The sequence below is a fragment of the Meleagris gallopavo genome, chromosome 11, assembly GCF_905368555.1.
Source record: "Meleagris gallopavo chromosome 11, MGAL_WU_HG_1.1, whole genome shotgun sequence".
NCBI lineage: Eukaryota > Metazoa > Chordata > Aves > Galliformes > Phasianidae > Meleagris > Meleagris gallopavo.
The window spans coordinates 17,392,219-17,418,915 of record NC_139414.1 but is presented as its reverse complement, the minus strand read 5'-3'; the positions used below and the strand labels follow the sequence as shown (position 1 = coordinate 17,418,915).

The 26,697-nt window shown below is 42.4% G+C and overlaps 1 protein-coding gene across 5 annotated transcripts in view; it reads right to left on the bottom strand.

Moving 5' to 3' along the window:
• The window catches only part of TBL1XR1 (TBL1X/Y related 1), a 92,818-nt gene that overhangs the window by 29,924 nt on the left and 36,197 nt on the right, over positions 1 to 26,697 (bottom strand). For 2 of the 5 annotated variants that reach the window (XM_085233113.1, XM_085233114.1), the window contains exons 2-3: positions 25,448 to 25,512; positions 4,348 to 4,415 (exon numbers count right to left, since the gene is read on the bottom strand). The gene's annotated coding sequence lies outside the window, so the exon portion shown is untranslated. Of the gene's footprint in view, positions 1 to 4,347; positions 4,416 to 17,523; positions 17,768 to 25,447; positions 25,513 to 26,697 lie in introns of those variants that run through there. The other 3 variants (XM_085233115.1, XM_085233116.1, XM_085233117.1) reach the window with 2 other exon arrangements.

Below are 26,697 nucleotides of genomic sequence, written 5' to 3'. Positions count from 1 at the left end.
GAAAACATTATTCTTTGTCATTCAAAGTTCTTGTGATCTGTTAAATTTAAATCAAATACTACAATAAAAGTTGAATGCCCACGGTCTCAGAGCTCCTGATGGGAATGGGCACGGCGATACATGAATGGGACCAACTGCAGCCACAGGCAAAATGAAGCACGTGGCGACTTGTCTGTGCTGTGCCTCACTGTGATCAATGAAATCATCCTTTTTTGTTTCTCAGGTTGTAAATATAAAGAAGTAGCATTCTCATTTTTTCTTTTACTGTGCCGTGCACCAGCCTGCCATAGTGGTGTAATCGGCTGCACGTGCCAAGATGCATCTGGACACAGAGGCAGACAAAGGGCTGCTGCTGTAGGTCATGCAGATGTAGGCGTAAGGGCACAGAACTGCTTTCGGATTTGATGGCTTCTTAGAATCGAAAGCAGCAACAGCAGCGTTGGAGCTGGGGGAGGTGGGGATTGCTCAGCAGCTCCGTAACCACTGCTCAGACAGAGCACAGCGCAGCTAAAAGCCTTGTGACAGCACAAGCACCATATGGTAAGAGACTGACATGAAAGCTCGGGCACTGCCGAGCCACCGTTCTCCCATCATCTCTCTCTCGTGGCTGTCAGCATCTCTACCGCACGCTGTAGAACGGGAGGCAAGGAACTGACTGGCAGAGCAGATGGCCCCGCTCCGCTGCGGGACGGCACACTGACACGCACAATCAGAGCTGCACACACCAGACCCTCAGTGGGACACACGTCCAACAGAAGAACCTCGGCCCTGGGAGCCATGCACTGACTGTTCTCTAAGCCAGACAGAGCTCCTACTCAATTTACACCATTTTCAGGCTCTGTGCACGCAACAACAATGCACACCTCCAGTCCCTGCATCTCCACATCCTACCCTGCACCACATCCTACCTCTGTGTCATTTGTCATGAGCAAAAAGACATTACTGCCTTGCTGCCATGTATTTGGCATGGAATATCTTAATCTGTATTAGCTCTACCTGTATTTCCATTTAATGAAAAACTTACACCTCCAAAACTTACTTAGCCATGAATCCAACCTCTCCCCCTGCCTTTATCTCCAGCAATTGCTTCTCTTTTTCCCCCCCTCTCAATGAAGGTGTATCAAAAGTCTTTTAGCAAAACGTTAAGAAAAGCAGGTACCATGAGCTGACGTGTCTGTAACACACAGAAAAGACATACACTACAGTCATCGTCCTTGATAAGATTTTCCATACCCTGCAATGCATCCTTTCTTTACTGGGAGCCTTTCCAAAATCTGAATCATCAAGAACAGTCTTTTCTTTCACTAAACACCCTGAAAAATAAAAACAAGCCTCTTTCCTTATCCTCTGAAAATGGAATCTTTTACCTAACAAATTAGCCTAAAACTACTGGCAGCACTGAATGAGTGCCAAGTGCCAATACTTCCTGGTTTTGTTGTTGTTTTGTTGTTTTTTATGATGTCCTGAGGCATGTTTACGTAAAGGAACCCTTCCCAGAGATCCTATGAACGTGCCTGCTGTGACACAGCCCCGGATGGCTCCTACATGTTGCAAAGTCACCTGTATCTCTAGAAGCAATCACACGGGTGTTCTCTGAAGATTCAAGGCATGTACCAAATGTTCTTGCTCATTTGGCACTGTACGGAGGGTCTTTGATTTGAAGAATCTGATCACAATGGCAGAGGCACGCAAAAGGAGTTTCTACAAAATATTAAAAGATGTTTTCAAGGAACTTCATTTTTGCACATTGTATATAAAAAGCTGTTACACAGCAGCCTGTTGCGGGTAAGGTTTCTGTTTGGAGGGAAAAAGTGCTCACAATGAGTGCCTACACACAAAAAACATTAAAATTTAAAACCAATGGTTTTGTTCAGCAGAGGCAGGAGTCTACTGAAGAAACTATTGTAAAATTGATTGAAGTCACAAAGGATCCAATTCAGACAAGAAGTTCAAAATCAGGACACTTCTGGCTGCTTAGGCCAACATCAGACATCCAGTCTCATAAATTTTTAAGTTAATCCCCTCTGAAGCAACCGATTCACCATCTGAAGATGCATCGTGTGTCCGAAATGGATTCCCCTCATTTAAAAGGCAAACAGTCTCCTCTGCTGGTGCTGTTAGAAACGTAATCATGGTTTTGTGTTTCATGTACAGAAAACACTTCCATGCAGAAAAGTAAAACATCAGCAGAGATGGAAATACACCACAGCTAAGAACCGCAGGCTACTATTACATATGCAGCTGCGGAGAAATCATCTTTAAATTGTCCCACACATGACCTCTGTGCTGTCTTTTGTGCAGTTAAGCTATCACATTAACTACCACTAGTTCAAATATAAAGAAATTAGAGTTGACAGCTTTTGAGAAAAAACAAACGCAACGTGCTGGGTTATCTTTACCTCATCCCAACACAGGAGTCCCAAGTTTCCACGTGTGAATAATTCTGCTTACCCACTTCCAGTAATGGCAGTGTTATTTGAAAATAAAGAGATGATGGAGGGGAAGAAGGCCAGGTCTTTGCTAGATCACATCACACTTCAGTAACGACTGCACAAATTGCCCGCAACATTTTGAAAAATCCTCGATATTTTTCAGTCTCCAAGGAGCTCCCAGCATCTTTCGTTTCTTACAATATTTATAAAGCTGTGATGGCTTTACTTTGCAGAATCACCTTTTAATATTCTTGAGTAATGCAACTCGAAACTTCATGACGCCATTCCTCTCTTATAAAACTGAGAGCCTTTATCCTTGTACTTCAAGATTTAGAAATAACATGCGTGTACATGTGTTATTTGTGCATGCTCAAGGTATTATCTGTTTACAGGGCTGGAAAATATACAGCATGAATGCTACCACACACAGATATCTCAGATATGCCTATCTAATTCAATGGCAACAGAGAAAACTACTTCAATCTTTACACCCATTCATTTGCATCTTCAAATGGCATCCTCTGACTTCCCTAATTTACCACCTGGTAGAACTTTGAAAGACAAAAGGGGTGAGGGGGAAAAAAAAAAAATAACAAACAAACAGGAAAACCCAACCAGACAATACATCTCCAACACAGACAGGCTTCCCCCTACTTTCTCAGGCTGACTAGAGAACCCCAATTAAGGAATCCACGTGTACCCCACCTTGCTTTTAGAAGATGGAAAACAGCTTGTGAAAGTATAGAAAACTAGGGATCAATCCAGAAGAATATGTAAGCATATTATAGTCCCATTGACTTCAATTGCTTAAGTGATTTGTTGGAGCACAGCCAGTACAACAGTGCCTTGCAAGAGCAAGGCCATTAAGAACAGTCAGCAGTTTCCTTCTGTGGGCTGTGAGGGTCTGCTTGCAGGCTAAGTTTTTAAAAACAACCTCCTTCTGTCTTTGAGTGCCCTCTATGGATTTACGACAGCACACAAGGAAGGCTCATGAAAAAAATTTTAAGGGACTGTGATTAAAGAAAAAGAAAAAAAAAAAAAAGAAGACATCTGCTCCACCCACAAGACATTTGTTAAATTACAGCATATATTAACAATTCTACAGATACCAATGCAGTATCAGTTACCCACTGCTGCAAGAACAAATACTCGATTGTGCTCCTGCACAATACGTAAGCACTGCTGTTGCTAGACCGGTTCAGAATGAATTTTCCCTTTATTAGGAAAAGTAAGGTAATCTGCTCTCCTTTGTAACTCCAGCCACGCAGAAGAGAGGAGACTAAAGATAAGAAAGTGTGTTTAAGAGAAGTATGCCAAGTCAAGGGAAATGATAGAGGGATTGCGCTTACACACACTTAAAGCAAACAACTGCAAAATCATGACTGTACATTAAGCCTAAGAAGAGTGATAACAGCACACGTCTGGGTGTTTGCCCTCTGAACGATATACTCGTATTTTCCTTTAGGAAGCAAAGACTTTGGTACTTGAAAACAAATCAAGAAAACCCCACACTGCACTGAAAACACAGAAATTTTGTGCCTCCCCCATTCCTTTCTGAAGCTGACGCACACTAAGGATCCATGCATCATGTAGATCATACGGCTTTCCCAAAATGTTCTGTCAAAAGGTCCAGTTATTAATATATCCACGCTGTGAACTGATGTGTTATATTATAACAGCTCTCAATAAAGCGAATATGGATTTACACATTAGACAATAACAGCTCCAAAAGGAGCTGTTAAAATACCACTGAATAAAAGAACACTTAATGTAGACATTCAATGGACTGCAAAAACGGATACCTAACAAATACTGTAAATGCACGTAACTGTAATTACTAATTCTAAATTTTCATACCAAATTTTCGTCCACTATTTATGAGAAGTAAAAGAGATAAATCATTGAGTGTCCTTACCAGAACTACTCTCTGAAACCCCACAAAATTGTGATGTGGCAGCAGTACAGCCCCTGGTATTACACCACCTGTAACACAAACCATATTATGATAGTTTCTATCAATACTTATTTTAACAGATGATAAAAGGATAAAAGCTATTTTTCCACCAGTCTTTTTAGAGAAAGCATTAAAATAACATTCAGTTTCCTGTGGATCATGATATATTTTTATGCAACAAAAACAAATAAACAAAAATTAAAGACCATCTTTTTGGTTACTTACATGGAACACGCTTTAAAAAATTACAATTTTACTCTCTTCTCACCCTTAGTTGATGATAAAACCCCAGCACAGAACAGAGCATTCACTTCAATTTCTCTTCTTTCTGTCTGCTCATACAGACAAATGGGAACTTTGAGAGGATCCAGCTTACAAATGGCACAGTACTGATGTGGCAGCTTTATTCAGTCTTAGTCCAAGTATACAACTAAAATATTTCAGCAGTAAGTCGACAAATAGGAAACACAAAGTCTCTACCAACCCATCCGGTGCTTCTCATAACTGACTACTGCAGAGTGAAGTTTAACATCAGCCAATTAAGAAGAGCAGTTCTATGGAAGAATCCTTAGGATATCCTCACAGAGTTAATTTCCACAAGTGACTTCAAAGCTTAACTGCTCCCTAGGACTTAAGTACATTATATACCTGTGATCAGAACAATTACTGATCACACCTTTATGTAACACAGAGGTTCCTACCACGGATATTCATTGCAGATGAAATCACTGGAGAGAAATCTAACATAAACTAAGGGATTAAGGAGAAGGGCTTGGAGGTAAAAGAGCAGGAACACTGCCTGGGCACAACAACAGAAGAATCACCTATCAAAAAAAATGCTGTTTGAAGCAAAATGTAGTTCATGGAACAAAAAACCTCTCCCAGATGGACGAAGATGAGGAAAACAGCATTTTTTTTTTTCTAAATACTAAGCTCCTGCCATAAAGGCTGACAAATGCATTACAGCCAACATTCAAACTTTCCAAATACCTCCTTAAAACCAGGGCCAAACCCAAAAAAGGCAACTCGTGCTTTCAACAGCAGGCAGCACTAAGAATTCACGTCACCTTCAGACTCTATGAACCCCTCCAGTACTCTACGACCAAGTTACCCAGTTGGGTGAGAAGTCAATGGTGGCAGAGATCAGCAGCTTCCTAATAACGCACATCAGTTCATTCATTACTGCCCTGCCACTTCTTGGAAAACCCCTCCCATCCACCACTGTGGATTGGACAAGTGTCCCACTCCCGCCCTGTAGCAACACGCACAGACACAGCTGAAGCTGAATGGGAGGTCCTGACCTATATTACTGCAGTTACAATTCCCTGCTCAGATATTATGCGCTACTCTGATCACTTCCTGCAAACTTAAGCGTACGTACCAAGTGCACTGATAACACTGGACTTAAATAATATTTTTAAAAAAATAACAAAACAAAAATAAGAGAAGTTTATAACACTTAGAGCATTTTAACTGCAAGATGAGTGATGGTGCAAAAGATCATTTCCCCATTCACTGCAGGGGAGTTGGACGAGGTGACCTTTAAGGGTCCCTTCCAATTGAAATGATCAGCACATGGGGCTGCTGCCATGCTGCCTCAGCTGGCAGGAGCGAATGGTACGTTTCAATATTTACATGCTTTGAACTTCTTGCATTCTGCATTAAGCGTTTATCATTCATTCAGAGCACTCGCTGTTTGAAGTAACTAATTGATATTACCCCCAAAATGATGCCAAATAGGAGAAAGAACAAGGAGGCCCTGAAGGAAAGCAGCGCGCTACCACATCCTGAACAGAAGCCAGTTCAAGAGGAATTCCTTTCCTCCCTTCAATTCCCCACAGAGCGCACATAAAAGCACAACACACACCGAACACCAGAAGCTCGCTGCTCTATTAGCCTCCCCTACAACAACAACAGGAAATCTGTTTACAGTTAACTAATTTGCCATGGGATGGAGAGGGTTGAGAGGCACGCGGTGAGAACTAAGCAGCACAGGGCCCAGCCAACCCGGCCCTTTGGGCATCTCGCCGCTGCCTTCACCTGCATCACACGGGAACCCCCAAGTCACAGACACCCTGGAAACAGCTGTAGCAGGTTTCAAATTAATGACTACAGTAAAATTTATGGCGTGTCCTGCAAAGCCTCGCATATGACACAGAACAGATGCAGGGCATTGGCACAGGCTGCCCAGGGAGTGATGGTCACCGAACCTGGAGACATTCAGCAACGGCGGAGTTGTGGCACTGAGGGGATGTGGGCAGCAGCTGGACGGTCAGACCGCCTGATCCCTGAGGTCTTTTCCAACCTTAATGCTTCTGTGACCTCACTTTTAATTGCGTTCCTACCAAGTGATGTGCTGAAATGGAGCACGTCACAGGGTGGAACTTCCCCTACTAGGTTTAACCTTCAGAGCTTCATTCTGCAGCAATGGTGCTGGTTTGTAGCTGCACGTGTTGTCTTTTATTTCTCTTTCCTAGGAGATGCCTAGCTTGAAATATCTCAGGGAAGCTGGAGGAAACACTTCATAAATAAACTAAACCGCAAATCTACAATCTTATTTAAAACAACAACAAAAACACTTGGGAGGAAGGGAACAGCTAATAAAGTGGGAAGGAAAAAATAATCAGCCTCAGGGAAAGGACAAGGACAGAAAATAATGCAAAAATGTGGATGCTCTGAAAACCCAGCACTTCACGTGACTCTAACTGGCAACCGTAATGATGGGATCTGTTATAGAAATGCTCACCGTGCAAGAATTTGTGCCTTGTGATCTTTCTTTCTGCAGTTTAAAACACACGTGTGTATTTTTAAACAGTATTTACTTCTTATGTATAAGTAGTATATACAAGAAGTACTTCTTTATATATATATATATAAAAGTTAATAATATATTTTATATATATAGTATAATTATATATATAGTTATAAATAATAACTTATATATATATATATAATATATATGTATGTATGTGGAAACTATATATTAGTTTCCACATTTCAAAATTAATAACAGGGGGTGTATTTTATCAAACTACTGACACCTCCAACGATGCCCAGCGTAAATACACAATGCACGTTTTGGCAAAGAACAGCTACAGATGTGACAAATGATAAACCAAAGTTGATAGTGCAGTACATGGAAGCAGCAGGAGGTGCCCCAGGGGCTATCAGGCTGGGTCACCCCACTGCTAAGGCTGCTTCCAGCTCAGCCATGCTCCGGGAGCACATTCCTGCTCTATAGCACTGGCACCTATTCACTCATATCACTGTTTTGGGTTTTTTTTTTCCCCACCACATTTTAGTTTTGCTAACTGAAAGAAATACAGGGAAAAAAGCATGTCTTGCATTTCTCTAAATTAAAGGAACACAGCTACCCAAAGCAGACTGAGCATCCCTTATAATCATACTTTTGCGTGCAACCTTCCCAAGCTTCTGGGCAGGCATTTCCATTATGGATTCTCCTTGTCCATGAATTATAACCAAAATCCTTAGTAACATTTGGGTTTGGGTTTTCTTAAGTCGATGCAATTTTGCTTTTAATAATCAAAACCAAAATGGATTTTTAACAAACAAATAACATTTCTGAAAAAATTGCCTGGGGTTTCGCTTGTTTTGATATTAAATCATGTACACTTGGAAAGAAAAAAAAAAGAAGTAAATCATGTGCTCATAAAAAGCACTGATGTGTAAATTGAACATGGCCCATGAGGGAGAGAGAAATTATCCACTTTAAAGAAGTATTGTTTACTGCTTTCTTCCCCACTGGAGCGCCTGCTAATAATATTTGCCGTTGTTTTCTTACTGTGTGATGAGTATGGTTGTAACCAAGAATGCTGCTAAGGCGATGAAATGCGTGTGTACAGAAAAGGAACACAGTATTTGCTGACATTATATAAAAAACTCTATCTTGAACTTAGAGCAATGGATGTATTTTGGATATTCAGAACGCCCAATGCACAAACGAGCCCTTATTTTCACTCCGTCCTATGAGAGCAGCGTAACTCCGAGGCTGATTTCCCTCTGTTTGCATAAAAACAAACGTTATCATGGTGAGATCTGATCTGCTCGCTGCCACTTATTCCTTCTAATCCCTCTGTTTCAGAGACTATCCAACCAACAAATGTCACCAGCAGAAAAACTGAAATTCAAGTAATGCATTAATAAAATAAAGGGCAGTTCATCCGTAACAATGAGATTGTTCCATTTTGTCCCTACAAACAGCATTATAAATTCCCTTTGGCCATGACAGAGATTAAAAATAATAATAATAATAATAAAAAAATAAAAATAAAACCAAAAATCTAACAGGAGAGGTGGTTTAAGAAAATCAAACTCCTGGGTTGAAAAACTCACATCAGTCTCCTAGAACTGCTCCACATAACATAAGCAAGTCTCCTTAAGTACGACTGTGCTTGATCCTAACTATTTTGCTGTAATTCCACAGCTTCCAAAGAGCACAAGTCAGCAATGCCTGAAGGCAGGCCGGGTTGCTGTCTGCTCCAATTGATCCCCTCCATTCACACTGCAGCAGAGGCTGAGGAGCCGCCAGGGCTGAAGTTTCACCATGGTAAGTTTCAAGTCTTTGGGTCAGTAACAATACTGAAGTTAACAGGCAGGAAAATATTATCTTGTAAGCTTCTAGCCCAAAAAGCCAACATTTTCCATAAAGCCCCCCAGGATGGGGATGATCAGACATGGACTGACCTGCCAATGACAAGTAAAGCTTCACAGTTTTACATCCTTAAGTGCTGTATATAGTACTACAGAATGCTACTTGTTAGCAAAACAGTTATTCCAGGTTCTGACAACGAAAAGATAAAGTATAAGATCTCTATCTGTAGAATATTAACGTTGTGCTTTGACCACCCCAAGGCAACATCCCAAGTGAACGCATCGCTCTTCTCCTCTTTAATCACTGTCAGTTCTGTAATCCGTCAGTTCTTCACTTCAAGAAGCCGTAAATTACCAGAGTAGATGGCATTTTCAAAGCCCAGTGATGGTGCTCAAAAGATTCTATATCTGAGTAGCTGCTGAGGGCACACATGGAGGCAGCGCACACATCTGGATGTGCACTGATGGATTTTTGGTTGATTCCTTGGCTGTAAAGGCCTGAAGACAGCTCTTCTAAACATCTTCCAAATACCCTGAGCAATCGTTATGTTTGTGGAAAGCCACGTCCAGACACACCGTGTCACAACAGACACTGATTTCTGGTGCTACTCAGTAAGTTCTGTGTTTATAGGAAACCACCATAGGAAAGCCAGGAGAAGCTGAAGAAGCATGTATGAATGTATTTAAGAAACATTAGAAAAAAATAAGAAGGAAAGAAGTAAAATATTCATTCAGATGGCAGACAACAATACATACATGCAAACAGAAACCCAGTCACCAACACAGCACATACCACCAAACTGAAAGACCCACTTCCAAAAGCTGCCTATTCCCTGCCTCTGCCTGCAGCCCTTCACTGGGCACACAAAGATGTTTTACATGTAAAGACTGCCCTTCCTACAGGAGTGCTCGCATGGAGAAGGTACACAAACACGGCATGTCTTGAATCACATGGAACTGAGGATGGAAAATACTGTGATGCAGGAGTTGGAAAAACACACAGGGTCAAAACCTGCAGAATAGGTAAAGGGCCACCAACTGCACCGAACAAGTGGAGGATAAGCCTTCAGCACTTGGCCCAGCAGTCGGGATCCAAAGGAGGCAGCACTGCAGAGAACTGCCCACCAAGGCACTGCTACCAGGCTGGCACTGACGGTTTGTGCTCATAGCTGCTCTAAGTGCTGGGAACACCTCAGTGCAGAGGTGCAGTGTGCTGCCCGCAGCCCCTCCACTGCTGTTCTGACACGTGAGCCTCACAGACAGCAGCCAGTGAGGTTTTAATCCAACAAGAGCAAACGCTTTCTAGGACACAGCTTAAATCCCTCAGGACAGCCAGCAAAATGAATAGTAGGCACTCCACAGATAGCAGGTAAGAAGCTTTTGCTCCTCGTGAGTTATTCACGTGAGTGCTCACAGCAGTTACCTGAACCACAGAACAGACACAGCACAGGCACAGCCCAGCAACTGCCCACCAAGCTCACAGGAACACATTTAATACTATGATACAACAGATGTGAAAATATCAGGCGTGTGCAATGTTAATGCACTTCTCACAACCTTCCCTTCTTACCACAAACTGGGATTTCAATCCAAGGGCAAAGCACTGCACACTGACTTCCAGAGCAGTGAGAGCAGCAGTATGAGAGCCGCAGAGCAATGGGGCCGCGCTCACCTCCCAGAGCAAACCAGCCTAAACATGCCCCTGTATTTCACCTTGCACTCAGAGGAACACCCAGTGCTGACGCTGATTCAATAATTACAAACTAAGGTGATATGAGGCAGGCAGCACAATGCTGGCTTTCCTCTCAGGGCTTGGTTCAAGAGGAAGGCTTCTTTCTTAAAATAGGTTCCTCAAGTGCCATTTGCCTTCTTTCAAATCATCACTCAGCAGCAGTGCGCTTGAGAAAGACAACCAACCTGCCTTGGTGTTCCAGCCTCGGTTTGCACATAGGCCTGAATGTTACCGAAGAAATAATTTTCACAGTTAGACATGTATATGCAGAGGATTCGCACAGCACATGAATAAAACATGCCTAAAATAAGCAGAAAAAAATACTTAAAATATCCACATAACTATTAATTAGTTATTAATATTAGATCTCTGGTCTATTTCCCTTCAAATTAGCAATTAGCCACCCACTAGCAAAATGTCAATTGTAAAACAAGAGGCTGTATTTATAGTACAACCTACTTGGAGCTCTGAGAGACGTGTCAGCCACTGCTAACTACAATGCTCCTATTGTGTGCCTTCTGAATTAAACCCTTACACCTAACTCTCATTATAGGCAACTATACGTACTGAAGTCATATTGTATTTTTATAGTCTTTATTACATCACATGAGCTGGTACAGACATTCTTCCATACAGAAGTCTATTCAGAGAGGGGTCAAAAAAAAAAAAAAAAAAAAGTAGTGTGAAGTAATTCATCTGTATGAAGCTGCATAGGACGTGGACGTGGCTGTATCTTCAGGTTCCTGTGTAGCGATGAGGTGGGAGGAGTGGCCGTCCAGGAGATGCTAATAAGAAACTCTTGAATCTGATTTTATTATTTCCCATTTGGTGATGAGCTTTGACTATTGCAAGCAGCGTGTTATGGATGTAAAACTGCAATGTACTGCTAGATTTCCAGACTGTATTCACATCACAAAGTTACCAGTAGAAGAGAAATGACATCTCCAGTGATATTTCTTGTCAGTCAGTGGGGGAAAGGCACAGGCAACCACGGATAACCTGCACAGACTCACAGCTGCTCAGCTCAGCTGGGCATATCACACAAGGCCATGTCCTGACATCTCTGACCTCTCCAGCTCCTCTACTAGCAAGGAGAGGAGAAGAGCTCCCTGCTGAGGGGCTCTCCTCTGCAGCTTTTGGAAAACGATGCAGATAAGGATCTCGCTAGCAAAACTGGATTCCATAGGTCAGTAGTGGCCGTGGTGAGACAGGTGTTGAGGAAGATGGCCTATTCCACTCCATTTTCTTCAGTTTGTGATTTGCCTTGAAAACAACCCTCCTCCCCTTCTCTCTCCAGATACGGGACACCATCCCCAGAGGAAGAGGAGAAAAAAAAAAAAAAAGAGTACTCAGCAAAGGTGCACAGAGCAGGAGAGGTGGCAAGGCAAGTCCTGACAACATGCTCTGAGTCTTCTGCTGCCCTGCCAGAAAAGGGGACTTGTTGTGTTGGATGTGCCTAGGCACAGAGGAAACAGAAACGGAGAAAGAATTACACGGGAACAGCTCTCTAAATAACTCTTAGACCATCTCCGTGACAAGAGATGACCTGTGCTGCCATTTTGGCAGATACTGGTATGTGGTACAGTTTTTCAGCAGATTAAATTTGGAATAGTGAGAAGTCACTGAAAGACAGACTGGAAGTGAAACACAGCCATCACTGCTGCTCATCTCTCCGTGTAAAATCGTATTGCTTTCCATCAGCTAACAGGAGCAGTCTTCTTTTAACATCTTCCACAGAACTTCCTTCTTCAGCCCCCTCTTTTACGATAGAAAAAAAGTAATCCTCCTCTCAGCCTTGAGATGGACCCCAAACCAGGGCCCCTTGCCAACCACTTAATTTCTCATGCATTTATCTATTCGAAACCATCAATGCAAAGAAATGAGCTGTAGCAGCAAGCAGCTTTGCACATTGCTGGCTCACCTCGAAGCAATTGGGAATGATGGGAGTCCTGGATTACTAAGATCACCACTCACTATTGGGCAGGACAGCCTGCATTCTTTCTTTTCCTAAATTTCCTTTTTATCTCAAAAATTCACTTTAAGGCCACAGCCTTTAAAACCTAGAGGAGTCAGAAAAGAGGAAAGGAAACAAGTGCTGCAAGAAGAAACAGCACAGAAACCAGCCAAAATCCAGAGCCACTTTCATCACATGGGATATTTTTATATCCATTGTACACTGGCTCATTTATTTTTTCTAATAACCGTCACACATGTAAGCAGGAAAGCTGCAGGGTACTTTTAAAGGAGATAAGTAAGAAAAGACGAATGCAGTCCCATCCATATACCTTGCTGGGCTTTTCCTTTCATATGCTGAAAAATCTTTAAACCCTAAATAGATCATTCTAAACATTTCAGGATTAGGATGGGCTCAACCAGCTAAGTGAAATTTTCCATTATCACTGAATTACACTGAAGCCACGGCTGTGGGGATCAATGCATCCCATAGCCAGCAAGGAACTGCAGGGCCCAGGCTCCATCAGCCAGCTCGGCCCCCAGCTGCAGTGCCTCAACCAACCTTGCGAGGCCCCATGGAAAACACAATGGCACCAAATCAAGGCCCAGTTTATTTCAGTTTAGCTGCTTCTTCTCCAAGTCAGTTTGGAACTTGACCTGAGTTCCTAAATCTGCACAGGCTTTTAAAGGTTCTTCAAGAATTGATCAAAAATGTTATTTTCTGCCTCAGGTGAAGCAACCTCGCCTGTCTGTACAGAACAGCAGCAGTAGGTGAGCAGGAGGCAGACCAGACCACACACTGCCACAGCATTACTTACTTAGCAACACCTTCTTTGCCAAGAAGGAAACAGCCCTTGCAAGCAGGAAAGAGTTCATTGGGCTTTCCTGACCCGTTGCACATTATAGTCACAGGTCTATATCATATTTTTAAGTGTGAGAAGAAGGTAATAGCAGACCCACTTTTGTTCCTGCTTATTTAGAGAAGCAAACCATTAAGCCTGAGCTACCCCCGGCAACGCAATGAAGAACTGACCCAATTTCCAGACCCAAATGAGCAGCGTACACACAGCAGCACTTCTCACAGCACAGAGCTGCATTCCCACCTCCAGCACTACGAGCTCTGCCCCATCCTGCCCATCTCTTACAGGGCTACAAGGCAGGCAGCCTCCTCAGCCCCAACCCCTCCGGTGGTCATCTCTGCTACCAGAATGCAACATGCACTGATACAAACCCTTACAAGAACTGTGAGGTGGTTCTATGTGGATAATTACATCAAGGATGTACTAAGAACCACGTGCAATTAAAAAGCAACACATGCAACATACCACAGGGATTTCACTCATTTCATTGACATCCTGCTGTTCTATTTCAGGGAGCTCTCTTTTGGTCAAGGAACCTTCACAGCAATTAAAACCAGAAAGTATGAACATTATTATCACCACTATTTATTTGAACAGCAGCAGCATGCAGAAGATCCTTTTCCAGTACTGGGGCCACACTGCACTAACACTGCAGAAACATGTAAGGCTTGGCTCCTCTGCTGAACAGATCGTAATCTAACTAGACAAGGTTGACAAAAAAAGTAAGACGGCCACAACAACAAAAAATCTCCCATGTGCAACTTTTGTTGTTTTAATATATTTTACTTAGACCATCTGTTACAATCTTTCTTACTGATCAGGGTCCTGCAAACAGCCTGCATTGCCACTGCTGCATGTTGGGTCCACGTGGCACATCTCATTCAAAAATTTTTTATTATTACTATTATTTTCAAATCCTTCCCTGTGAGAGTTAAAAATCAAGTAGTTTTCAAAGACTCTGAAAGTGCTGAGATGCAGCATAGCATTTCCAGCTACTCTTGAAGTGCTTGATGCTTCTGCATTAGGATAAATACACTGCTGAACACTGACATCTTTCTCTAAGTTCAGTCATTTCTCCCCGGTCAGTGAAATTAAATATTTTCAATATTAAAACAGAGTTAAACACAAGTCCTTGGCTCATGTGCAGCAAGACTAGATAAGCAGCTGCATAACAATACTATTCAGTGCTTAGAAAAAAACTGTATACAAGTAGTAGTGGCAGCACATGTTTTCTGCTTTTTTTGTACCAACCCAGCACAGCCTCCTACAGACTCCCTTCCCCTCGTGGCCATGCACTGGGCAGGAACGTGGGCACAGAGCAGCACGGTGCCTGAAGGATGGAACAGCATCACAAGAACAAACACTGCTTCAGGTCCTGGCTGGGTCTGAGGTGAGGGAATTCCTTAGCAGCCGTATCTCCAGAGATGTACAGCCATTATCCTCATGTGAAGCAAAACATTGTGTGCACCTGCCTACTAGAATTCTCTCCATTCAGCAAATATCCAGTGGGTTTAGGTTCCTAAAACAGACGATTCCTAGATGTGATTAAAAAGCCACACAGCTTGCCCAGAGTTGGTTGCAGGTGACATGTAGACGCTTTTCCTGCACTGAAGTTTGCGCGTTAGATCCTACAGTCATAGGAACGTACAGTTCTTTCATTGTATATTAATAAAGGAAAAAGGCTTTCAGTGTATGACAGCTGAGGCACTGTGTAAGTACACTATGAATTTGAAGCAGAGCGAGCCACAAAATCTCTCTTCACACACACCAAAACATGTGTGGTGTCTGTACTGCACCACCTCCACAGGTACCCTGCAGCTCACTGAGCACACCAGGCTCACATATGCTGACCCAGAGCGCGCTGTGAGCAGCAGGCAGTCACGTCTCTCCCACCTTTGTTCCCAACAGGTCCTTTTAGCTGACCTCCAGGCAGCTCGCAGGGCAGGAGCCAGCGAAGATGCACGTGCGGGGTGGATACGCACCGACAGGCATCCATTTTCCAATGGAAGATTCCCAGGGAGGCAGTGCTGTTCAAACTGCAAACGAACATGCTGCCAGGGCAAGAAAATAACGGAGCAGAATGCTGCCTACAAACCACAGCAGCCTTTCCACCGGATGAGTTACAAGTCACAAAAATATGTGGAACAATTCATTTGGCTTAAGCTGCAGTGCGTTTTTCTTCAAAAGCAAGCACTGGGGTTCCTAACTCGTGACTCTTGCATACTTGAGATCTTTTTAAGTAGATGTCACCCACAGCTGTAACTTGGCACTTCCAGAAACACTCTCATCGAGCTTTGCCTTCGCTGACATTTCTCCTCTCATGCATTATGCAAAAAGTCCCAGATTAATCTTGGGATAATGACGGAAGCTTAAGAACCCCAAACAAGTATTTTTTCCATGGGTTTGCTGTGTAAAGCTTCAGAAGTTTAAGGAGGGAACACTTCTTTTCTATGTGTAAATTTAAAGATATTTGCATAACTGATTGATTTCCACATCAAAACAAAGATAAAAATAAAAGAAGTCCAAGACCTGTTACACATTTCTGAATTCGCTGACCTATGGTGTTAGTATTCATTAAAGTCTTCTCCCGACAGCAGGTTTTACCTCCATACGTGTTAAATTTCCTCATCTGCCGAAGGAGAACATTGCTGACAGATAGCTGATGCACAGTACAAAAATGAGGCTCCCTACTCTTTCACAGAAATCCTGCTGCTCCTGAAACAAATGGTGCTTGCTGGGAACACCACTGGTCACCCCTGGAGCCCAGCCTGCAACAACAAGCGCCCACCTCAACACAAGGGAGGCCTCTTTGCCTCCCATTTCATTACTGGTGGATTATCCCAAAATCTTACTCCCTTGATGGACGAGATCTGTTTTTCAGTTTCCAGCCTGAATACGCTCCTTGCCAAGATATATGCATTTTTTTCCTGGTGCTACCTTCAATGTAACAAAAAATACTTGTACTCACTCACTTTGGCAAGCCCTGATATATTTAGAGGAAGCAACTGTATGCCCTTTCAGAGTCCTCTTCATTTAAACAAACCAACCAGGCTCTCAGTGTCCTACTGCAAGGCAGCCTCTGCTCATCCCTCACCATTTCAGTCATCTCCTTCTGCATCTGCTCCACATTAGGTCTGTCCTTCCTGAACATGGCCTGCCTCATCCATTCATTGTCACGCACAGGGTGTCAGCAGTGTTGCCTAGCACACGAGCAGCAGTAACACTTTCTGATTTCTACTGTGAGTCAGCCCACACCTTATATCTACATTTTACAGAGCAGCAGGGTCCTAGTGAAAAGTTATCCTTGATTTAACAGGCTAATTACTCAACTGATTGATAAACTTTCTGTTCCTCTGTTGTTTTCAAGAGACCAGCAGCCAGGTCATGGCACTATTCACATCTATGCAGAAGTGCACAATCATGCCATTTTGTGCTATGAAATTTCAGCCCACTTTTTCCACTCAAGTCCTGAAGGCCATCTGGCTCCTCCTGCTCAGTACTCTGTTCCTCATCAGCTTTGACAGCACATCCGAACCTAACGTCATCAGCAAATTTTATTGCACATCCTACTTTTGAAGTCAAGTTAATTAGCAAATGCATTAAAGTCAGCCCAGTTCTTAACTTCCTCTAGGCTCAACAGCCCTCCTCTGATCACATAATAACGTGACCTCCTCTTTTGCAGGCGACCTCCTTACCCTAACAACTCTTCTACAATTCACAGTCTCTTAATGATGTCCTACGTACTGCTGGAGCAAGTGTTGTAACAGCACAGGCAGATTAGCTCGATTTTTTTCTCTAAAACCCACGTACAGCAACTTCAGAAAGGAAAGACAACGTGGATCCCACTGGAGGCATCCATGAAACTAACATGCTTACGTTCTGTCCACTGTGATTATATGTGTATATTATATTTATATACCTATGTGCACAGCCCTACTTACATGAATCCATAGCTATACAGACACACATCCATACACGTACCCACACAGAGGCAGCAACCCTTGCTCAGTTCCCTCTTGAAGCAAAGCCAGTGGCTCCAGAGTCCAAGACGTCAGCACACACTAAGGCACCCCAGGAGGCTGCAGTTGCATTATCCCAAATCCTTGACCATCCTATGATTCTGTGATAAAATATTCATTCTTCTTCCAGATAGCTACAGCATACTCCAACTACGGATAAAGTCCAACTAATGCAAGATGGAGTCAGCAGCTCGGTTAAGTCAGGCTAGGAGAAGGAAATTCAACTAAAATACCCTGGGTCACCACAGAGAAGACCGTGGAGCAAGAATGAATTAAAAAAAAAAAAAAAAAAAAAAAAAAAAGAGAGCGAGCGCCTGCTCCTTTCAGCTAAGGGGAGGTCGGAATGGTGAGAAAGGGCAGGCAGCCTAGGTAAACAGGGCAGTGGAGCAAAACTGGATGGGTCAGTGAAGGCAACTTCACTTCTCAGCAGCCCGTTCAGGCTGAGCTAAGAAGCAGGAGGCGTGAGCCCCCACAGCCTGCCTGGGGTCTTTCAACCAGCTACCCCTAGTAAACTGCAACAGCACAGACAATACCTTGGCAATGACTGAGGCTGAACGATGGAGCACAAAACGATTTCTTACTTTTTTTTTTTTTTACTTTTTTTTTTTAAGAAGTTAATTATAATAGAAACTGGGAAATGAAGCAAGCAGAAAGGTATGCCAGCAATCTATTCTAAGCTGTATTCACACTCGTGAATTCATAAGCAAACCAGTTATTTGCTTATTGTAAAAAGCACCAAATCTACAGGAGCAAAGGCAGCAGTGATCTCACCTACAGAGCAGCTGATGGCCTCAGGGTACTGATGGTAGCAAACAGCATTATTGCTATTTTCTATTTACAGCAAGCATCCCTAGCACTGTTTCCATTTGCAATGTATAATTCACGTTGATCTCCTCACAGCATTTCCTTGGGTTCTCATACCCTTACCGACTCCTCAGGTTACTTCCCACATCCCAGATGGTCAATCTCCAGAAGGCATCATCTGTGCCTCAGCCCCTTCTAGCTTAAATCCAAGCTGACGGCTCATTAGTAGAATCATTCATCAACTGTTGCTGTGAGACATTTGTTTTCTATGCAAATCAGATTTTGTGCAACAAGAATGGAATTCCAGCCTTTTTGTAACTATTTTAATGTGAAATGCTGACATCAAGTCTTAAGTTCATTTGATTATTTTTCTGTTTATGTTATTATCAATCAGTTTTCTGGCACTCTTTTCTGTTCTGAACTGTTCCAGTTCAATCACTCTGCTGAATTACTTGAACTCTCGATGAACTGCACCAAAAAAGGAAAATTAACTAATGCCTCATTTGATCTTGTGACCATAAAACTTGTGTTTTCATTCCCTCTTTAACCTTTGACCACCTATTTTTTCCCCTTAATTTGTGTGCTATGTACCTGATAGTTTTAAACTTGTTTCTTTTATTCATGAAGAAAGAATCCGCTGCCCTCTATTCATTTGAACCACTGCTGACTTTTTTTTCCAGATATTCATTAATAAGCAAGCACTTAAAATTGGTTCTTCACAGCCCATCTTACATTCCCACTGCCTTACTGGATTTCTCTTCACCAGCACAGATGCTTTCACAAGAAACGCCAGCTACACTCATACAGGAAAACCACCTCAAAGAAAGCAGTGCAATGGCTATTCTGACTGTAATGAAATTCCATTTGTCAGCTTATTAGTGAAGTTCCCTCATATTCACAAGGAGCTTGAAATTCATTTATGTTACTGATTTTAGCTTTTTTTTAAAAACAGATGTCAAAATACCCGAATGTATGACAGAACATTTTAACACACAGGTAGAACACAATAAAATACTGTCCTTGTACAGCCAGAAAGAATGAAATGAAAGGGGAAAATGCCATGGACATCTTTAATGAGGACAAGTAATCCAAATAACGGCTCACATTTGATATCCATGCCCTCCATTTATGCAAACACTTCATTTATGGATGTGGATCCTACATCAATACCAACCAGGGGAGTGGGGATGGTAAGATTCAGACGCCTTGTCCTGGATACATTCATTAAAATCACGGTAAGAAGAATACAAGGAGCCTCCATTTATTATGATCTTTCATTCTGTTTGTATGGACTACTACAGAGTCTTCGTGTGTAAGTACAGGCTTCTTGTTCTGGCATCCACTTTGATGGCCATGCAGCAGGAGGGCACCCGGTCTTTGGCAGACTGTAGGTCTCATCCTGAGCTAACAGAAGCACGTGTATGTTCAATGCCATTCCCCCCAACCTACAGACTTCCTGTTGTTCTGCAGCAGCATGCATTATCTCCTAGTATCTACACCACTGAAACTAACGGGAGCTTTTACTTTTGTTGAGTCGAACCAATATCAGCCTTCTGATGACAACAATGAAACTGGGATCGCAACCTGACGGCACATGTGACACCTAAAGCACTCGTGCCACAAGTGCTTCTCCTCTCCAGAAGACAACACTCAATGCTCAGACAGCAGGGACCATCCTTGGGTTTTCTCTGCTCCACCTTACAGCCAGCTTGCTTTTCAGATGTGCAGAATCTCAGAATCACCAAGGCTAGAAAAGACCTACAAGATCATCCAGTCCAACCATCCACCTATCACCAATAGTTCTCGCTAAACCATGTCCCTCAACACAAAATCCAAACGTTCCTTGAACACCTCCAGGGTTGGTGATTCCACACCTCCCTGGACAGCCCATTCCAGTGTCTGACCACTCTTTCAGAAAAGCAGGATTTCCTAACATCCAGCCTAAATCTCCCCTGGTGCAGCTTGAAGCCATTCCCTCCAGTCCTACAACAAATGCAGTCGCTGTCAGGAACGTTTAACACTACATTTCCAATTCTTCCCTACAATCATTCACAGAGTAGAAAAAGGGTCACTTCAGGCTGCACAACTTCACCGCTGGCATATGGCAGCAAACCCACAGCAGAAACACAAGATCTTCCTCCCCTCTAAAACAGATGGCACGCCGATCAAGTCGGATATAATCTGACGCTAGCTGCACTACTACTGCTATTAAATCAGGAACCAAAAGCAGTGCAAAGTAGTACAAACAAAGAAAAACCCAACGCAGGGGAGGCAGAGGGAGAGGACAACAAGGAAGAATAGTGAAGAACAGTAACAAGAGACAACCTACAGCAGGAAAGGCAGACTGCTTTGGGGTACATTTACGACTTAACAACCAGGAATGGCAACAGGAAAGAAACTGCAGTGGCCCTCATCCGATTACAGAGGACGTTCCTCTGGCCTGATGCTGGCCTGGTTCCCCCTGCTCTTGTGATTCACTGCACTGGGCACCTGCCAGGGGCTACATATCCTGCCTGCTTACATAATTACATATTTATGATTCTGCCGAGAATTCTTAGTCAAAGCTTATTTCTGAACTGCAAAATGCCTACAGGATCAGCAGAGAAAGTTCTCCAACAAATGCGACTTCACAAGAGAGCCACCACTTCTTGTAATTTTTAAGGACGGTGGTTTCCTCTTCAGCTGAATCATTCAGTAAGTAAACTTTAACTGACAGCAGAATAAAGGCAAGCGGTGCTTTCCCTCTGAAACAGAGGGAGAGACTGCTAGTGGCTTTTATTTGTTCTTTATAAAAAAAATATATATATATATGTATGTATGTACGTACGTATGTATGTATGTATAATTAGGAACCCCTCCACAAAAGTCTCAGAATGCAGCAGTATATAAACTTTTAAATTCTTATCACAGTATGCACCCTCTCATAATGCAGTCAATACTTCCTCTATATCATATTACCAGCACTTCCTCTTCAACACATATACCTCTGTCAGCTTATTCATGCTGATCCAATAAAGAGAATTTATGGATGAACACTCTGAAATATCTTTTTTCAGCTGTAACCAATTATCAGACAAGAAAACCACTGCGCTCCACCTTTCTTTGTTGATAATAGCATCCATTGATTTTAAAAGGAGCAGAACAGTCCAAAATTTCATGTCATCACTCAGTTTAGACTTGTTCAAGAACTGCTACAAATACACACATAGATAATTTCCTTTTAAGGTGTACTCCATCAGCTGTACAGCCAAAACCTTCAGTGGTAAATTTCATGAGCATTTGTAGGCTCTACCACTGAAAACACTTTCAAGCTTGGTTAGCTTTACGCACATAAGTATTTCTCACCTCTGAAAAGAACCATTCCTATTCCTGAAGTTACATGCACGCATACACACGCGCATTTGAAGAATAAGTCTTAGTCTTGTAGAGCTATTTATTTTAAAGCAACTATTCACATCTTGTTACCAATATCTTAAGGACTTCCAAGTTTCAAACCCCCTTGAAAGCAAGAGCCCCTGTTTTTAATGTAAGAAAAACCAAACTTCAGCTGTACCATGTTTGTGATTTTGACACAACATGCAGCTGCAGCTAGAACAGCACTCACACCTATTACCACTCCCCTGACTTGATCCAAACCTGCCATACCGACCCAGGGCAACTACCAGTAATCCTTCACTTCCTTTTGCACCACACTTCCCTGTGGGCCCCTGAGGTTAGTGGCACAACCTCCTGCTGCCCTTGGGTGTCTTAAGCAAGCGGACTGCCAGAAAATTACATTCACTCACTCCCTCTGCTGCCTTAGAAGGAGCAGAAAGATCATAGGAAGACTACAGACAGCACCACAAAAGGGTTCCAAGAGCAAGATCTGTCATGATCTCAGGGAGGTTTTTGCAGATACCTTCTAATCCCATCACTGGATGCATTTTCTTTGGAGGGAGTGCTTCTCCTGCCCATCCTCCAACCACACTCTTGCTGTTTCTAGGCAAAACCTGTCAGGTTAATTACGCTGAACTTCCCACCGTGAGAGTCTTGATGCCTGCAAGCTCTTCTCCTGAACAAGTCTCTTGCATATAAGAACAGCTGCTCTACCGTTCCTATGGAATTAAACCCATCACAGCAAGCTGCCATACAACGATAAAACCCAATGCTTGCCAATTTTCAGTAGCTTTCTAGTTTCTGTGCACTCCTTCTGGCTGCTGGACTAGACAAGCTTTGACAATCCCCTTCCAACCGAACCATTCTATTCAAATTAAATAGTCATACATACATGTATAAATACATACATATGAATATAAACAAAAATACTCACACATAGCTCCATGTATTTATATGTACACATACCCACACATACGCAAAGAAAGGAAGAAAAAGAAAGCAAGGCAAACTGCCCTGCCTTCAAAACTCACTGCACAGTAGGACGGAAAATACCTCTTGGGTAAGCTAGCTTTTCCATCACACTGCAAAAATAATAATAATAATTTGCTGAAGCTTTTATGGAAAATCTGATGCCATCTTGCCTTTAGGCCAAAGGACCAGGACTTTCATTTTTATTTCCCACACGTTCGTTAACCCTTGTGACCTGAGGCACCCTATTAGCAGCCTCCAAATTAACTTCTGAAATCCTAGAAAACGTTGCATTATGCACCTATCTGCCTTCCTCACAAAGCCTTTTTTGTTAAGTTCTCACATCTTTCCTTTAAGAAGCCAATCCACATCAACTAACCATAGCCATACTCCATTTTAAAAGGTTTGAACACAATATAAATACATGATTTTACCAAAACTACCAACAATTCCAGTATGTTTTTAAGAATTAACTAATATTGTACCCTATTTATGTGTTAACATATCTGATGCAAAAAAAAAAAAAAAAAAAAAAAAAAAAAAACATCTTTTATTCACCTTTAAAATGAAACAAAGAAAAAACAAAAGAGGATGTACAACTTCTGCATTTTAGTGCTGGTCTGGGTTTTTTTTGACTCGCAAAAAATGGAACTAGCAGTCATGATTAGCAGACTGATCAAAATGCTCGTATCATTTCTCATGGGAATCAAAAATGTATTTCTGATTGAAAAACACACTGAACATGAGTAGTCAGATGAAACCAATGCTGTGAGAAGAGCACAAACTGCTTTCTGCAGGTCAGCCCCTGTCCCACTCTTTGTCTACACACATCAAAGACAATAACAACATAATAAAAACCCATGAAAGTTGTATTTTACTACGATCTGGAGTAAGTTATCATTACTTCTGGGATGATGATGAAGGTATCTAGCTTAGCACTTACATCTACATTCAAAGCGTTTCAAAGTTAATCAAGAGATGAGTAATTGTTTAGAAATCTCTGGAATAATGAAATATGCCACCTTATAGTAAAAGCAGCCTTTAAAACAGAAAAAAAAACAAAAGTAGAAACTATTTCACTCTGCTACACATTACAGTTGAGTATGTTTTACGATTCCTGTAACAACGAGCATGCCCTTGAGAGAGTACAACTCTGAATTTCTAACATGATTTGTAGAGGGAAAATTAGGGCAAAACGCAGCAACATTTCAAATACAGTCTCAGAGTACTTTAAAATTTTATGAAGTATAAGGACTAGGTTAATACGGAATGAGTCACGTTTTTAAGAGAAGCAGTAACACAGACCTGAATTTCAAGTCATAACTAAAACCACGCACAACTAATACAAAATAAAAAGAAATCAGAGAAGCCTTCTGTTGGGAAAAGGTCAACAGCAACAGTGAAAACTCAGCAGTAACACAAGAGTGCGAGGGCACTCTTGGTTTCGCTTTCAGTCAATTGAAATGCTAGGCTACGTGACCAGGTACAACTGGCACCTTCTCACTTCACAACTCTGTTCCCTACAGCTGAAATTCATCCCGAGCAAAGATAAAGCGCAGTTTATATCTGCAAAGTCTGAGCTTAAACATCAGGGTATTAAATGGCATAAACTCTTGTGTAGATCATCTGATCTCCGAGTTGTCTTTGCTTGGTGCCAAACACATGCTGCATTACCCTTCACTCCATGATGTCCTAGAGTCAACAGGCTCACTGACTGCATTTCCCAGTAATCAGTGACACCCAAACTCTCTCAAACTTTTTTTTTCACAGGACAAAGCAGAGTTGTAAAGGTGTCAGTGAGACTACAACTGATCTACATACTCTTTAGACCCATGCACCCACACAAATCAACTCAGCTCTCAGATCCCAAACTGAGTTTTGCATCTTGTGATTAGAAACACCATCCTTTTAGCACTGAGCATAATGATCTAGAGATGCCCGAAATGCAGGCTGACACTTCCTGTACTTAGTTCTTAAGTCCAGTGCTGCATTTGACACTCCCATAACACAGCTCAATGTGATAACGTAAGACTCAGAACTGCTGAAAGGAGACTTTGAATCTAATCAAAGTCACAGATTAAGTTCCAGTCTTCTTCAGAGCTCACCTCTGCCTTCCACCTGCACAACTGTTAGAATGCAGAAATACACCATCATGACAGTTTGCAAATATCACCTTCCAGCCATCCAAAACATTCAGTAATATTCCAGAGATGGGAGTAAGACGATCACACCAACCAAGACTATTTCTAGAGAGAACTTTAACTTCACTGGTCTTCCTCTGTCAAATGCACAGAAGCAAAATACACCTGGCACTGCGTACATTTGTAATAGGAGATGCTGCTAGCATTGAAATAAGAAGCAGAGAGCCCCCTCAAGGGGGTCAACAGAGCACTCATCTCATCTACAACCTGCCCAGAACAGGCTTTTGGCCAAAAGAGGAAGCAAACCAGCTACCAGCAGGATGAGCTATGTCATTGTCAAGTCACATTCCTTGCTTCAAGACTAACACGCTGCCCTACTTTCCACAGGGCAAAGGAGAAACAACTTCAATATTCTGTCAAACAGAATAAAGCTCTAGATGTTTCTTAGGAGGAAAAAAAAAAAAAAATCAATTTGTGTACTGGAAAAAAAACACCACCACCACAATCACTCTGAAAATACTCTCTGCAGCAGAAGAGGGCATACGGTGTATTTGCAGGAAGAAACCACACCACTAACTCAGTTGAAAAGGTACTTACCATTGGCAGTGCATTGATATGCAGAAGTTTTCCTTTCAGGTGTCGCTTGCCACAGAGGGGCGATGCTGAAAGAAACAAGGAAACAAAAATAGGAACGATTAGTATTTATTATTCTGAAAACAGCAGCATTAACACAGTACAACATCAGCACAGCCTACCCCACTGCTCCTGGCACCAAACTTGTGTTCTGCCTGCACCTGCAGAGCCCCATCACACAGCACCCTATGGGGAGCCTGCAGCAGCCACCTCTCAGCACTGCCTGGTCACTGAGCACCACCTGACCTCGAGGGTACTGCACCCTCCACCACCTGCACAAACCACCACCTGTATCAAAGCCCTCATGTCTGGATTTGCCTCAACTTTCCAGAAAAGACTGTGGGATGCTAACCTGGCACAGCAGCTCCCAAGACCTTTTGCCCATGCCAAATCCGTTCTGGAAATAAACTTCAGCAACTGACATTAAACACACCCTGAAAGCCCCAAATAAAAATTAACACTGCAGTGCTTTGACAGAGAAGCTCTTTTACAAAATGGTTACATCCACTGAGAAGCAGCAATTTAAATAAATAAATAAATAAATCCAATCTGTTTTCCTACCACATCCTGTCCTGGACAACCAGGTTTATGGCCACAGGTGTGCCCAGGCACCAGCTGGCCCAGAGCTCTGCAATGAGCTCAGTGCCTGAGCCAGCAGCTCCCACTGGCATTATACACAGAAATCTTCCAAGAAATCTTTCCCAACTTCCAAAACAGAAGAATATAGTCCAAAACCTCCCATGCTATCATAATACTGTCATTGTTTTCTTTAAATTCCCCTGGTAACTGTTTCATGCATCCTACAATAAAATAGGTAAGTATAGGCAAACACTTTTCCACATCCAACTGTGTGTATGGCCTCCATGCAGGGCTGTAACCATTTCCATGTAGCACCAGTAAACTATTTTTACTCACACCATTTATGCATGGCTGCTCACCATGCAAGTACTTGCACACTACCTTTCTTGTTAGGAAATAATTTCTTCACCCACTCAAAGAGCAGAAAGAGGGACAGAAGGACATAGGTGACTGATAAAGCATAATCTGTCTGGTTTTAGATTAAACAAAACATCTCTAAGCTATTAAAAAACTTTTACAGCAAGTAAAGAACCTTCAGGGCTCGTGACTAACACTGTTCTCAAGTGCCATCCCCAAACTCAATCAGTAGGGAACAGTTGATTACAAACCCATGTCTGAACCCGCCATCAGGGCGG